We start from the raw sequence: 16,393 nt of genomic DNA on the forward strand, positions 1-16,393 counted from the left end.
GATGGCTGCCTCTCATCTTCTCTCAGGTGGCTTTTATGTAGCTGGACCCAACTATATCAGCATAAATCCAAAGAGTGTCACTGGTTTGCCTTTGCTGATCCACCTTCCCACTGGTCAACAGCACTCTCTTTTATCACATCAGGGGTGAGCAACAGCAGTTTGGCCAACTTTTCTTTTTTTAAAAGAGCAGGATCTGGAGTGAGCCAGTGTTTGAATTATTATCCAATATAGTGGCTTTAAGGATGAACTCTGTAAGTCAGCGATGCCTGTGAATAACGTGTTATAACTAGCTGCAAGCACCATTTTCTGTTTCTTGCTGGAGGATTTTCCTAACGCTGCTTCCAGCATTGCATTTAGATTGCCACCTAACAAGGCAAATCCTATTCACCTATTTTTTTTAATGCTGATACTTGTTTTTTGAAGTATATACATCCTGGGAATCTCTGAAACAGTCTCAGCAATGGTACTAATTACTGCAGGTATGCTCTTCTGCAAAGGTACTAAACTTGGGCAGAGGTATGGTTAGTTTTTTAGCTGGCACGTGCTGATTCAAAACCAGTTCAATCTGCTTTTCGTGAGTTCAAAATACAGGGTTTTTTTTCTCCCATCTTGACTTTTTTAAGCCGTTGCAGAGGATAATTATGATGAGAGGAAGACACAGATCTTGGAGGAGACAGTGCCTTTCAAACAATATGCCTGCTCTTCTAGAACTAGTTTTAGTGTAAAATCAAACACGATTGTCTGCCTCCTTGTTCCATGTTTCTGCCATGTCCCAAATGTACTTTCTTAATACCTACTTTATACTTCCTGAACTTTTCTTAATGCATCCAGTTCATTCCCAGATTCCCTGTGAAGGAAGATACTCAGCCGCTCTGGTTGCAGGCTGTGTGGACGCACAGCTTTCAGCTGACTTGGTGAGTAGTCACCAGCCATGCTCTCATCTTTCAAAAATGGATGTGGGGAGACAAGTCAAACTTACAGTGAACCTGCAAAACTGTATGCCTGAACTCATATGCAAGCTTGCAAAGAGATGGGTCCTGACTTCATAGAAAGTAATGGTATTTCACATTGTGCTGCTTTTTGTGAACAGTTGCTATGCAATTTCTCTTCAAACAGCTACTCATCAACAACAGTAAAATGAAACCATATGATAGCGTTATTATTTCCAGTGTCAGCTGCTAGTGACCTAAAAACCCACCTTCCCTTGACTTTTTTTTTTTTCAACTCAGAGTAGGAAGTACTTTGCTGAGGAATATTTTCTTTGTTTTGCTTTAATTTATGTTTGTTTGAGACCCAGTACAATAGAAGTTTCCTTTTGGTGGGAGGCTGCCTGGCACTAATGCAATGCAAGCAATAAGCAGTAATAAAAATGCTTTTTTGTTTGCAAGTCACAATAATATCTAACAAACATTCACTTTTTGCCTCTTAAACAGAGCTGATTAAGTGATTCACTTCATGCACGTTCACTACATCCGGATGTAATTCCAGTTTCAGTAGATAGTTGTTTTTCAACAAATCTTTGGCAGCCTACTTTATAAGTGGGTTTTGGTAGGCAGTTTTCGCGGTGTAGGATTTTTGTGATTTGTTTCATTGACACAATGTATTACAGCTAGGGTTAGAAAAAGGTCTGTGTGTCCTACTTGGCCACGTGAAGAATACGAGCCCCCAACACCAGGAAACCATATAAATGTAGTAACAGTACACAATATAATAGCGGCACTTGGATGCATCAGGAAGGGTGTTTCAGGTAGTGATGGGGAAGTGTTAGCACCGTTGTACGAGGCCCTGAGAAGAGTGTTCTGCACAAGGAAGGCTGTGTAAAAATTTGACCACCCATGGTTAAGAAAGATGAGCTCAAACTGATGCTGGAAAGGGTGATAGTATGATGGGAGGAATGGGAAATCTGTCATACAAGAGAAAAGTGGAGATCATGGCTTCCACAGCCTGACAAAATTAAGAGAAGATACAGTCAGTGTCGTTAACTATGTTTTGCAGATGAGTATCAAGGGAGAAAAAGCTACCTAAGCAATCTAAAAACAACCTTGGTATTAGGAACAAGTAGGGCTAAATTGGCTATAAGTACATTTAAGCTGGAAATCATGATGGTTATAAGCGATGAGATCCTGGAACTGCCACAGAGTAACAAGAGTTGAGCATTAACTCTTTTTAAGACTGAGCTCACTGAATTTTCAAAAAAGGGTGAAGTGAGACTGCATTTGTTATAGTCCCTCATGGCACCCTCCCTTTGCACAAGGCAAAAACTGCCTCTAACCCAGGGGTAACTTGGATTTCAAGTTAGTATAAGCAGAGCTTCATGGTTTTAAGTTCTTTGGCATAACCAGGATTGCTAAGATTTACAGAGCAATGGTATAAGCTAATGGAAACAACACCTAATTTTTGAAGTAAATATCAATGCTTCAAATTTGTTACATTTTTGAATTAACCAAAAACCTGGCAGCAACTTGAATGCTGGTGAACAGTATGATACAAGAAATTGAAAAAAAACAGTGTACAACCAGTATTTTTATCAATGGATATATTCAGACAGCTGCGAGCTGAAGAGGGGAAGCTACATGATAAGTTTTGTGACTTGTGTCATGATGTTTCTGGTGAATAAATGAGCAGGTTTGCATATGGCCCAGAAGGAAAAAAGCAGCAATATTAGGGAAACGCTGTATTTACCTTGCATAATGAGCCATATTCCAATGAATTCCTTCCTGTAAAGGGGCCTCTCTGAAATGTGCTAAATAAAATAATCCTCTGACCCCTTCCTTTTTTTCTATGTCCTTATAAGGTTTTTAAACTGTACCCCTGCAAAACTAAAAGAATCCTATATTCTTCCAGTGACCTAAATTTGCAGAAAGATAAATCCATTGCCTTCAAACAGCATGTGAACACACAGCTTTGTAAATTGCAGAACCCCTCCCTCCCAAGCCAAAGGAAATTTCTGTTAACTGGTATCATGATTGTCTTGTGGCAGCATATTGGGAAATACCCTAGTTTTTTGCTGTCCTGAAAAACTACTTTCTTCCTTGCAGGACTCTCTAATCCTCTGAATCATCAACCTCAGAGGCAGGTATTCAGAGGTGGCCCAAGCCATCTTCCTGCCTCCCCTGTTCCTGTGGGTAGCATTGCTCTGAATAAGGATCTTGTATGGACTAGAACATCCATGGGGGTACTTTAATTTTCATCATTAAAATAGAAAGGTCAGGATTAAGAAATGAGCTGCACGTGCTATTTGACCTCTGCCCCTCAACATTCCTAAAATGCTGCCTGTGGTGTTCAGCCACCTGAGTCTCCAAGAAAGGAAGAGAGGCTGGAATAAACCCCATACCCTGGTGCTACAGCATCAACTAGACTTTTAAAATTTATGTAGGATTCATTTTTTTGCCACAGAGGTAATAAAGCATGATTCTAGCAGGCTCGTAGACCTGGCATATGATCACTGGCCTCAAAAAAAACCCCAAAGAAATTAATTCTTTTGGAAATACATGTTTCTGTACCTGGACACTATGATCTCATCAAGTGGTAGAGATGTACAAATTTTCTTTAGCAAGAATGTAATATGGCTTGCTAGGAATAACCTTTATGTATCCTTGCGTGTATCTAGCATTAACAAATTAAGAAATACTTCACACCTGAAAAAGTTTCTCTGGGAAGCTTGCTTTCTCTGGCTGATAGCAAGTTTCCAGTAAAATCAGTTTGTACTATAGATGCAGTGGAGTTTTTGTCAAAAAGAAATTCCTTCCAAACCATGGATAATCATTATCCACTATGAATTACCTAATTATCTTTTGGGGTTTTTTATTGTGTGGAAAAAGAAACAAGGCGTTTTCTTGCCAAATCCTTCAGAAGTGGCCTAAATGCCCATTGTCTAATGGAGATCACAGATTCAGACTGCTGTCCCATTGTCCAGCATCGGTGCATGCAATAGCCTGGCCTCATAAAACAGACATTTAACTGAACAGAACCAATTAGCCCTCCATCGTGGCCCTTGTTCACAATAGAAAAAACAGCTGATGTTCCCTTAACTTGAAACAATGGGAGGATATGCATGGGCTGTGTAACTCTTACAAGCGGAGTAACTCTTTCCAGAGTGGGACCGTGAGAAAGTAAAGCCCGTAAATGGCCTTTCAGTGGATGAACTCCTGAACAGTCTTTTATAATGTGAACTCATCAGTCAGCTGTCTGTGGATGCAGTTTTCTTTAGAAAATCTCAGTTCAACTGCAACATGCCAGTTTTTAGTGGTAAACCATTCTGCTGAATGATATTCTGTCTCAGCACTGTATTCACCCCAGTATGGATTTATTCAGCAGCATATTTTCCCTCCAACCCTCTTTGACATTCCTTACCGTGCTTGTACCTCTTCCTAATGATCTCAGAATAGCAATGACCACCGATGAGAGCATGGCAAGAACTGAATGTTGCTCCTAACAATGGCAGTGGGACTTCATTTAAGATTCGGATGCTGAGAAAGTTCAAGTGAAGAAGCTGATGAGCTCAGAAATTCAGCCCTTCCATATGAATCCAGTCATTTACTTTCTTTTGATGACTTTCTCCTCCACCTAGTTGGGATCTTGCCACCACGTCTAGTAACTGGATACCCAGAACCCAGCTAGAGGTCCTGCTAGCAACAAGACCATGTTCAAAAAGTGACCCCTCTTCAAAGTCAGTGTACAGCATTTTGTCCCTTCCCACCCACAATGTTTTCCAAGCACCTTCAGGCAATAGTTCACCACTTGCGAGTATGAAACTTTGAAACAAAGAGGCCTTTGCTAATGGCAAGGCAAAGATACCATTAACTTTGGGAAAACAATGCACAATAAATAAAACCATCTACTTCATTCAGTACCTTTGGCAATGGTCCATTGACTTGGTCGCCAGCTGATGCTGTGAATTTCCTGTAGGCACACATCCTTTCTGAGCATCGTTTCTTCTTCCCTAGCTGCTAAATTTCGCTCTAGTTTAGCACTGTTAGGACACCGTAGCTCTAGAGGTCTGACTCCCTGGGCAGGCCTGTTTCCAGCCCCCTGCAAATTGGCATTCTGTCATTTTCTGAATCTCCTTCCTAAAAAACAATCTGAAGGTTTCTTTTTATTTCATGGCTGAGTAAAAGAGTTTTCAGTAAAGATCACAGAATGATTTGGGTTGGAAGGGATCTTTAAAGACCATCTAGTCCAACCCCCAAGACATCTCACTTTTGCTGCTGTTACCATGGTTTGCGTGAAAAAAGCTTTCCTTTCTTCAGCTCCATCATATATCTGTCTCTCCATCACGTCTACTTATTAAATCCTTTGCAAGAGCTCTTACAGAGAAGTCGTCCCACTACAGGATGCTGAGAAGACTGGTAGGGCTTTGTGGTCATTGAAATGTAACTATGATGTCTCCCCAAAGTGCCACTTGAAGAACAAGGGGTGAAAGACAAAGAAGAACCGTATTTTTTATTAATGAACAGATGGTATTAGAGAGCCCCTACCTCTCTGGATTATCACTGGTCCATCCAGTGATCCAGGTAAAACAGCTAAACAGATTAACTAGTCTTATGGGCATTCCTCTCTTGCTCACCAATAGATGGGAGCAGAGATTTCTCTACTTGTGAAATTTTCAGGCTACAGCGCTTGCAGTTTTTTGAAGACTACAAGGGGAAAAAAATAAAACCAAACAATGATGATATAACTCATTCATGTGTCCACAGGGAGAAGTATATTGTTTCATTTAGTAGCATAGAAATGAGGTTTGTAATGGGAGTCAAATGGAAACCAGGAGTCAGCATTCTTGAATTCTTTAACCTTGGAAATCTCTGTTTTGGTATCTAGCACTGGTCAAAGGTATTTAATACATTTACAACCTCTCATTGTTATTTCCCAGATATAAGTGTGTTTTGCTTGGATCCAAGCCTTTACAAAAGCAAATAAACATGTCCTAAACTTCCATTCATTTTTCTTACGAGATCAAAGAGGAAAAGCTGTCCAGATGTAAATAGCTAAGCCTCTAATGAGATGATCAGTGAATTGTTTCTCTTGTACTATAAGCATTTAAATTAAAATATTGCACTTAATGCACTCTGCACTTCTAACTTGTATAGCAGGATCCAAGCATCTAACACAAGCCAGACAAATAACTTCAGCAATTAGCTTTCAACATAGGTCCCTAGCCTCTAACCTTTCTTGTTCATCAGAGGCAAGCCAAATGCTTTGTTAAACAATATTAATCGTGCCTGGCACTCCTCTAGCGCCAGAGATGTCACAAATAGTTTCCTACTAGCTAGAAGCTGTTTGCAAGAAGCAAAATCTTATGTGTATTTTTTATCCAACAGGAGGCTGACTCAGCCGTACTGGAGATGAAGAGAAGTCTGATCTGCTTCTCTCTGTGCGAAACTTGGAAGTGGCAGCGGAGCGCCTACACAGATACCACCTGAAAGACACTGCCCTGTGTTGCTCTTCACCATCTTGGGCTTAGCAGCTCCACTAGCTCAGGAGTGAACCCACTGCACTCCGCTACACCCTGCACTTCCCGATCCCTGCAAGCATCCTATCTCGCTTCACACGTTTAACCAAAGCACTCAGGTTAGGACTCCTTTGAGCTGTCAGTGAGAGAAGTGTCTGGGAAGACCCAACTTAGCTGTGCTGAGCTGCTTCCTGGCACTGCCTGCTTGCATTGAGTACAGGTGGGGTCTGGGGGTAGTAGAAGCTTACCCTGGGGGGCTTAGCCGAGTGCCATGGTGAGGCAGGATGAACCTGGAACAAAAGGCTTGATTGCTGCATGTATTTGAAGACCAAAAGCTGCAGCTACACTTGCGAGGAGGATTTTTTTAAAATCCCTCACAATTGATTAGATTCACTGAGGTCCTGAGTCACTGACCCAGGGAGCTGCCAAACCTAAGATCCTGTGCCATTTAACTAGAAAATACTTTTTTTTTTAAACCTATTTACTGAGATCAATTTGAACAGCTTGGCATTTGTTTGTTAGGGGGATTTTTGGTTAATTCTCTCCGTTCATACCTAAATATTTTGTGCAAGCACAGTGGGAATACAAGTGCCCTTTGGGCTGCCTGTAAACACAAAGGTTGATAGGACAGACAGTAAAGTTATCCCATCATTTTCCCTAGTACCTCTTAGCTCATCTTGCAGTCTCCAGATGGGCTATAAGCAAAATAAATGTTCTGCTGGCAAGAAGAAAGGACAACAGTAGCTGGCCTCCTGTTAAATGGAGTCCTGAAGTTACTGTCTAATTTCAAGGATTTAAACATGATGCATCACATTTTGCCTGCACTCAAACTGGTGTCAAGTCACTGTAACTCCAGTGACCTCCACAGACTTTCTCCTGTTCTGCAACATGGTGAGGTTAAAGGCTGGTTTTTTCATGAATTTTGGTGCTCTCCTCTCTTAGATACAAGATGCCAAAAAGATTAAGTAATCATAGCCTGTAGTAGAACCTACCTGTAGTTGATTGCTACTTACCAACTGGCTAGTCCTGGTGTCCTCAATTCTGCAAAAAGAAATTAAATTCAGAATGTGAAGAAAAAACTCCTCTCATTTACAACAAAGGAGCTATTGGTATTATCACTGGTGCTGATCCAAGCTGACATACTAAAGTAAACAGCAGGATTTGCCTTGGCTTCATGGATTTCACATTTTTTTAGGTCTACATTTAAAAGAATATCAGCAGCTCAGCTCATTTCACAGTTAAACACCAAATATGTGCTTAGGAAAAGTTTGGGTTGATACATGCTAGTCAAAATCGTAGTCTGAGCTTTCCTGTTTCTTTCAGCTTGGCCAACAATAAATGTGTTGGAAATTCCTCAAGGGAAAGAAGATCTCTCTCCTGCTAGCTTGTGAGTAGGTGCTTTGGGACATGGACAGATGTTTACAGTATGTCAGTGCAAATTTGACGTCTGCTCAATATGACGTGCTACCAAGGAATTCCAGTGATATCTCCAGCGGTAAAACAGAGGCATGAGGAAAGTATTTCCTCCATGGTACTTCAGGCCTCTGAGGCCATCTCGATGCCCTGGACATTTCCCAGCTCCCGAGGCGCTGTTAGACACGCACTGCTCCTCCAATGCACCTCATCCCAGACACGGGTCTTCAGCTTTGGCAACAGTGTGATATAACCAGGGAGATGTTTTGCCTGAACTTCTGCCTGGTTCCCAGTCAAATCCTTAACTGCTTATTTGTTTTTTCTTTCGATGACGTTTTTGAATAGGGATAACGTTAAAAAGGAACCTACAAAGTTTAGGAAAGTCAGAAATTTTTATGACAATAATGTTAAAACACTCCTTGTGCAATAATTAGGAATTACAGTCATAAGCATAAGTTGTAACACCTAAGATATACTTCAGTGATAAGGGCTTTGTATCAGAAAAACAATTCATTCACCCTACACTTGATAGGTCCCATGGTCTGCTGACCACGGGACAGACTGGCAATACTGTAAAGGTTTATTCAGCAGTCAGTGGTGGTTAAGCCTTGCTGCAGGACAGGGAGCTCACACAAAGGCGCTCGCTCTCCCTTGGCCACAGGGACATGGAGAGGAGCAGGACCCCAAGTCCCACCAGTCCTTATTTGTACCATCCTCCACCATCTGAACCAGCAGCATCCGATGTGGGTTCCATGGTGGGAAGTGCTGCATGGACCCTCTCCAGAGAGGAACAGAGCTGAGGGTTACACGGGCAGCGGTTACATCAGATCACAAACAGCAAACTGCTTTTGAAAAGAACTACTGTTGAGCAGGGAAAATGATGGTGATTTTTTCTTAATAGAAAAGAAAGGCAGTGACAAGGAGGTTGAAATAAAGGGGAACAGTTTTACTGCACTATGTATCCTCTCTCCCTGTTATAGGACACCTACCACATTCGTAATTTATAGCTGAAACTTGCAGAGCAAAGCAGGAGATAGGAGCATCTGTCAGTTTTAATAAGAGAGGGACATCCAAGCTGCTGAAGAGAGTCTGAAGAAATTTTATCCCACAACTCATAACTAAAACAAAGGAATAATTTTAGTAAATGTGTCAAACCATGGATCACAGAATGGGGAAAAAAACACAGCAAATGTCATGCTTCTCTTTAAAATTTATGTGTCTGTATGTAATGTAGGGCTCTGAGGAGGATGCACACAATCCCAGCTGTTTGCACTGAACACGTTACTAGGGCAGTGAAAGTCAGGTATGTTCACCGAGTGACTCTGCCTTATCTTACTTTCAGAAATAGAAGTCTGGTTGATATTGGCCAGGAACATAGATGACAGGGATCTCCATGTCTCACAGAGGTTAGGGAAAGTTGGCAGTGAAAGGATCACATTTTTTATAGGAAGCTGGGCATGAAAAGCAACAGCACACTCACAAAAAGGGCTACCCACCTTGATCTACTGTATTGAAAGAACAACTCTAGGAACAAAGAAGCTGAGACTTTAGATCTGCTGCTGCTTTTTCTGAGACATTGCCAACCAGACTTAGTCTCAGGAGTCATGGAAAAATGGGTATTTCCCGGCCTGCAGGTTATTCGGTGAGCATTTTTTGACATTGTACTTGGCAGTGTTTTTACAATACACTTGTGTGAGTACAGTCTAAGACCTAGCTGGATGGCAGCTCTCTAACCTAGTTCAGCATGCTGTTTACTCACCATGGTGCATCTGCCTGTGGGTACCACATACTTTTCATTTTCTTCTTCAGCATAAACCCCCGTGCCATATTTCTTTTTGGCCCTGGTGAGTCGAAGGGTGCCAGACCGTAATTCTGTTTGCTTTTTCTAGCAGATGTCATAGTACCCTTCTTTCACTAACAGGCAATGAAAGAGCATAAACCTCAATCTAACATGGCATTTGCTTGGGAAAGCGGTTTGCTCTTTACATAATTAGAAAGAACTACTGGTCTTTGAAGACATTTCTGTTTCAGAAAATGTTTTGAGATACTGATGATTTCCATTCCACTTGAGAATAACCCATTTTGTTTAGTTTACAATTATGATACATAAATCTTACCTTAAGAGCTTAACTGCAGAAGATACAGGTTTAAGTTTATGGCTGCATAATTCAGAGCGCTTTGCAAGTAAGATCAAGCGGTCCAGACAGAACCACAGCGGGGGGTCTTCATCATCCCATATCTGTTTCCTAGACATTTACTGATGAAGAGATTCAGATGAGAGTGTCCAGCAGAAGAAAGGCCATGGCCACGTGAGCGGTCTGCATGATGTGGGTGCCCACAGAAGTGATCCTGGTGCATCACCAGGCACTCCGACCCAGGCGCCAAAACCACCAGTGAGCATGGGATACACAAGCCTGTGTGACTCTGCCCTGGACAGCTGGAAGCTGTCATACAGCCAGGCATCACCTGCCAGCTGGAAACAGCTGACTGGCAGCTGAGGAGTCAGGAGCAGCTTTTTGCATGGCCCCTCTGCAAAACTCGCACAGGCATGTTTAACCCACCTTCACGGTGAATGCTTACCTACCAAGGCAGTATCATCTTTGGATTTATTTTGTTCTCCTTAGAATTTTCCATGATGCATTTGTAATATTTGTTCTGTACTTACCTAAACTCATTCATTCTCCATTTTTAAGAGACTTCTTTATATTAAAAGTAGGTTTACCACCTTTCCTATGAACGCAGCTTTCCAAGACCCAGAAACCTTCCAGAGTCCTGATCTTGTCCCGGGGTATGGCCTTGGCTTTGAACTGCATTTCTCAGCTTTTTTTCATGTCATTTGCTTTACTCCAGGAGAAAGATCTCTCCAGTTCCCTTTCATGACTGGGCTTCTCTGAAGCAAGGGTCCAAAAATTTTTTTTTTTTAATTCCCCCCCTTCTGGCAGTAATGCTACAGATACTGTTGATTGTAACAAGCACAGCTAGTGTAGAAGTTGCCAAGAGTTCTGAAAAAAAAGAGAGAAAAACAAAAAAACCCGAAGTCAGCCAACTGCATGCCAAGGAGGAGGTTTTTTGGAAGTTAACAAAACCTCTGATTTGTAGTTTGGGTGTGTTCCGAATTTATCAAAGCCACGTCTTCATTCTAGTAATAAGCTCTACTAAAACTGAAACTCTTCTACCCAAAACTGACTTTTGACTTTCTAATCTAACAATAATAGCAGCCTTTCTGAAATTATACTTTGTGTTACTGCTGAGTTCAAAATTAAAATTAAAACTCTATCCTGCAAGAGGAACCAGTTTTACACATTTTATACCATTTTATAATAAGATAGGGGGAAGAGTTTGACAACTTACCCAACAAAACATCAGATTGAGATGCTGTAGTGATTCAGTATTTAGGAACATAATGAAGGGGAATGCATCTTACCCAGCTTCAGCTGATTAGGAGTCAAGGATTAACTATTTGCCCTACACTGGCAGAGGCAGAAAAATAGGTACTTCTGGAGACCTTTCCATGTGACAGCCATGCTATGGAGGAAACTTTTGCCCTATGGAGAAATCTGATTTTCCACTCACTGTAGAGAAAACCAAACCAAGCAGCTTAGACTCAATGCCCAACTTTTAGACACCTAAACTTAGGTGAGTTGAGTCCTGCCCCTGGTTATGTGGTGCCAATTTTTTTGCAGTAATAGTTTCTATTGAAATGATCAGTGGAAGTATCAGTCCTAAACTGGAATATAAGGCAAAGGAGTGAAGACAGCTCCCTTTGACGTGGTGTAGAATGAAGCTTGTGGATATCGGCAGCGTGCCTGCATTCATGTAAAGAAAAAGAATCCACTTAATCATATGGGGTTTTTTTCATACATATATAAACATGATCTATGAGACAGAGCTAATGTATAAAATTCAAACCCTTAGCAAAAGTCTTTGGTTTTTCCTGGGCTACAATTTATTCAGCACTGCGGAGGAGTATGGCTTCTATTACACATCAAAAGTCTTTCGCAGGGAAATACTTGGCTCCACATTGTTCCTATTAAAACCACACATATTCTGCCAGTCCTCCCTATCTTCTGTGCCCCTTCTGATCTAGAAGCAAGTGATGCACAAAAGCAATTGCAAAACTCATGTGAAGAGGCTGACACATTCCCATGAATAAGGACCTGAAGGGGAGCTGCACACCGGCTGGGCTGCCCCGCTAGGCAGCACGCGTTTCCACTTCACTTCCACAAAGGCGTTCCTCTTGCTCCGCAATCCAGCTGCCCTCTCAAGGCCCAGGCTGGGATTTGTGGTGAGGATATTTTGCTTTGACAGCCCAATGTCACTTTGTTTTTACATAATCAGCCCTTTTTGTTACAAGTTGTGGGCTTCAGATAACTGCAGTGGAAAACAATTTCAAGTGGAAGCAGCACCCTGGGTACAGACTGAGACAGAAAACATTCAGAAAAAACAAGTATTTCAGATTTCTTGTAATCGCCTGCAGTACAGCAATCAAATGTTGACAAGTGTTTGCTGATAACTTGCTTTGCCAGAAAGACAAAGTGAAAGAGGACACAAGAGAGGTTCTTTTGCATTTCTAATACACCTCTAGTTATGCCCTTCAAGGACAGATTGGCCAACAGCAAAAAAGTAACACAAATATCTGCAAACTGAAGTGGCTGGAAGCAAACTCACACATGCCTTCACTGTACTAGGCTTTTGCTTGGAGAACCATGCCATCTGGATGAGTAGCAGGAACAGGAAAGCATTTGAAGCTGGGAAAACTAGCATGCTGCTGTCTGTAAACCACTGATACGATTTTTATGTGGAATCCTAAAGAGAATGACATGCAGTGCTTTTTTTTTTTTTTTTTGCCAAATCTGAGAGCTGAGATGTTTGCAAGCAAAACAAAATAAACTCAGGCATTGAGAATCATTCCTGAAATCTGTTCGGTGGCTGATCCCATGGCGTGTACCCCAAACACATGCATTGTGCGAGCTTTGCCTCATGTATACCCTTGGACTGTCATGGGTACAGCAGCACTACTGCTATGATACTGCTAATGGCACCCACTCCACAAAAGGGGACGTAATTAGCAGAGAAATGACTATTGGTGCAGCTAGAAAGTAGACAACTAATCTTTCGGATTTCAGTTCACTGCATCGTTGTTTTCAAACCAGTGCCTAATCTTCCCAGACCCCACTCCGTGGCTGTTTCTTTCTTTCTTTCTTTTCTTCTTCCCCCTTTTTGCAGGGACTATGGCTTATTCTGATTCACTCCATTTCTTTCTTCTTAAATGGCCATAGGGCAGCCTTGCTGTTGCCAAGGATATAGTAAATGCATGCGACATCATGCCACTGAAAACAATCAAGCGAGTCACATTCATTCCTGGTGTAATGGTGCTGAAATCAGTAAAGCTAGACTGGGAGCAGGACGTCTAAGCTATGAAATGATAAAAAGCATTTTCTTTAAAGAAAGAGTTCTTAAAAATAGCTTTCAGGGAGAAACGTGCAAGTTTTGCTTCTGAAATGGTTGTTGGCAAAGGTTTTATTGCCAAACTCAAGTTAGAGCATCAATAAGAGGTGGTAAACATACGCCATTTTGACAAGAAATTAGTAGGCAACATAGCACTGTGGAAAATATTAGACTTTTTTCTCCCTAACCACAAAGAGCCCGTTAGGAGATTAAGAATCTCCAGCTCTCAAAGGTATAGCTGTTTTACCAAAATTTAATTAATGAAGAATAATATTTTGGGAACAAGAGGAAACACCTCTGTAGGATGTGGAGTGTTAGGAAGAGATGGAAAGTTGCCTGTATAAATAGTTCAGCTACTCTGGGATAAATTATAGGAGCATTTGTATGCATGATTGCCCATCTGTGTAAAACAAGACGTGTAGCCACACACAGGAATGATGTGCATGTCAGACATGTGGGGCTCATATTCAGTTAATCCAGAACAACAGATCTGTCCTATTACATCCGAGTTTGGCCCAAGAAAGTTTAAATAACTCTAAATGAGTAAATAAATAGAGGGGGAAGTCTCACTTAGAGCACTAAAAGGAAACTCAAGGTATGCTATCTACATACCTGTTTCTGGGTTTGGGGTTTATTTAGACTCAGCTCAGATTTTTGATTGTTATTTCTCCATTTGAAGTTTTTTTGGCATTTTCAGGAAGGCTGAAGGCTCAGATCTAGCATGTTCTAGCTGCGCGGCCCAACGTAGTCCACAGGCACTGGCAGGGGTATGGGAAGCTGGAGGACTTCAAAGCAGGGTCGCTGTCAAGAACTTTGCCTTCCACAGCTCCCCTCTCAAGTACCAGCTGCAAAATGTCAACACCACCTTCCTCAGAGAACACAATTAATTAAATGAGGCTTAATTAATTAGCATCAATAAAGCAGATGTAGCAATTATGGTGGAAGTAAATAAATGTACATATTGTAAATTATTATCTTCTCTGCAAAGGATTTGTTTCAAAATCCCCATGGCCATTTCACTCCTCCCCACAATGCTAGTAGGAACTCCGCTGGGGAACACTCAGAGATAAACTGCAAACTGATGAGGCACTAATGTACTTTTATAAGTTTATATCGCAGAAGAACAAACAGCAAGCTGACTTCTTTATTAACCCCTTGTGGACTTGATGGTGAAATGCAACCCCAATATTTAATTTCCGTATCATGCCACACCATGTGCCACAAATAAGTCAACTGTTTAAAGTTTTGCAGGGTTATTTGAAATGTTTTACACTTGACAACCCCACTAAGGCTTTTGTATCATCTACCAATGCCATTCTTTGATAGTACAGGAGGAGAAAATAAGGAAGCTATGGCAATCTAAGCTGTTTCATATGCAGATAGTAATCAACTGTGTATCTTATTCTGAGTGCGTACCCAGTGGAGCAGATTTTGATCTCATTTGCTGTGCTGAGAATCAGGAGTAATGATGCTGAACTTGTGTTAGTTACGCTGAATGTAGTCTGATGTCAGTAAAGGAGAGCATTAGACTGACTGATGCACTGACTGAATATACCTCACCTCAGGCAAATGGGACACCTTTTATAATGTTAGTATGTACTGATCAAAGTAATCATTCACCTCTGGGTTGGAGGTTGACATCAAGGGAACGAAAAGGGAAAAAACTGGTGGGGGAATGAAAGAACAAACCTGTAATCGTGAAGTTATTTTTTGTACATGTGCAGTTGGTATTCTGCAAAGCCTGAATGTGAGTCTGAAAAAGCAAACTGGGAGCCACACCAGACTGGTATTTGTGTGAAGCCTTTGGCAGCTTTGAAATGCAGACTTATTAATAATGAAATGTATTGCCAACCCATTCAAGAAGTTAGACTATTATAAAGGACTTGCAATGAATGAAATCTGTCATACCTAGTAGATATGAGGACGATGCAAACTCAATATAATGGACACTGTAATATGAAGCACACTTGGAAAAAGACAGATAGAGGAGTTTCTGAGTTGCCTTTCAAAATTTCTTCAAAATGATAAAGAGGACAAATGCAGTTGGTTAGAGATCCTAGCTATAAAAGCAAATGGGACTAATGTACTGGAAGAAGCAGTCAATATATTAAGAAACTATGAGGACTAGCTGTGAAAGGTAATGTATTGCACAGTAAGTGCCACATTGAGGGGAATAGCTAGGGTGACATAACCCACAGAGGCAGCCAGACAGAATCACTTTCTAGTTACCAACAGCTCACACATGAGGTTTTTATCTTTCACTCTATGCTCTTTTTGCTCTGCAGATAATGACAGTTTTGGTGGAGAGAGGATGGGAGCTGGGATATATTTTACTTAAGTATAGCCAGCTTATTAATTCATGCTGTACAGAAGCCATGAAGGAGGGAAAATACACTCTTCCCTCACCGGTGAAGTAAATGGATTAATGTAGGCAGCAGCATACAGCCAGGGTGCTCCGAGAGGTGAGTTGCAATCAGAGGCCACTGCTCTTCCTGCCTCTAAGCCTGTGTGCTTTTTTTCCCCCCCTAGATGATACTGATACCAGTTAGCCTTTGTGGAAGGAAAAGTTTCCGTGGCCCATGCCAAGATATCTCCTCTATTTCTTCAGGTGACAGCACTTCCTCTGCAAAGGACTGCCAAGTAATGAGCTGTTTATGAATGCATCTTTAGGGGGATGGGCTGTTCCCCACCATGGTGATTGTATTGCCCTACCAGTACAAGATATTTGTGTATTTTCAGTTTTATGTTATGCGCTTTGTGCTTATGTGTTTCTTTCCTTGCTTTCCAAAAGCCAAGATTTAAGGGTAAATATATCTCTGTTTTATGGTTCACCTTGTGAGGTGAATGAGTTTGGTTTCTATTCACAGACGTACACTTTACTGCCTGTCTCAACTTAATCAATTTTTGTCCCAGTGAGTAAATGAGCAGCAAAACAAGTAATAAGAAGAGTGAAGGCACAAACAGAAAAATAGCTAGTACAAAGTTAAAAAATAATGCTAAAAAACCTACCCACAGAGTAAGAAGTGTGCGAAGAGGAAAGGCGGCCTTTTCCTATGCCTAGCTGTAGGATGGAGAATCTGGTCA

General features: G+C 41.3%; 1 long non-coding RNA gene across 1 annotated transcript in view; it reads right to left on the bottom strand.

Moving 5' to 3' along the window:
• Window positions 1–8,784: 8,784 nt before the first annotated feature.
• Window positions 8,785–16,393, bottom strand: part of LOC138688716 (uncharacterized) — a 114,000-nt gene continuing 106,391 nt past the window's right edge. The window contains exon 7 of the long non-coding RNA XR_011327600.1: window positions 8,785–10,863. This is a non-coding gene — a long non-coding RNA (uncharacterized lncRNA). The remainder of the gene's footprint in view (window positions 10,864–16,393) is intronic.

The sequence above is a fragment of the Haliaeetus albicilla genome, chromosome 1 (assembly GCF_947461875.1).
Source record: "Haliaeetus albicilla chromosome 1, bHalAlb1.1, whole genome shotgun sequence".
NCBI classification, from domain to species: domain Eukaryota; kingdom Metazoa; phylum Chordata; class Aves; order Accipitriformes; family Accipitridae; genus Haliaeetus; species Haliaeetus albicilla.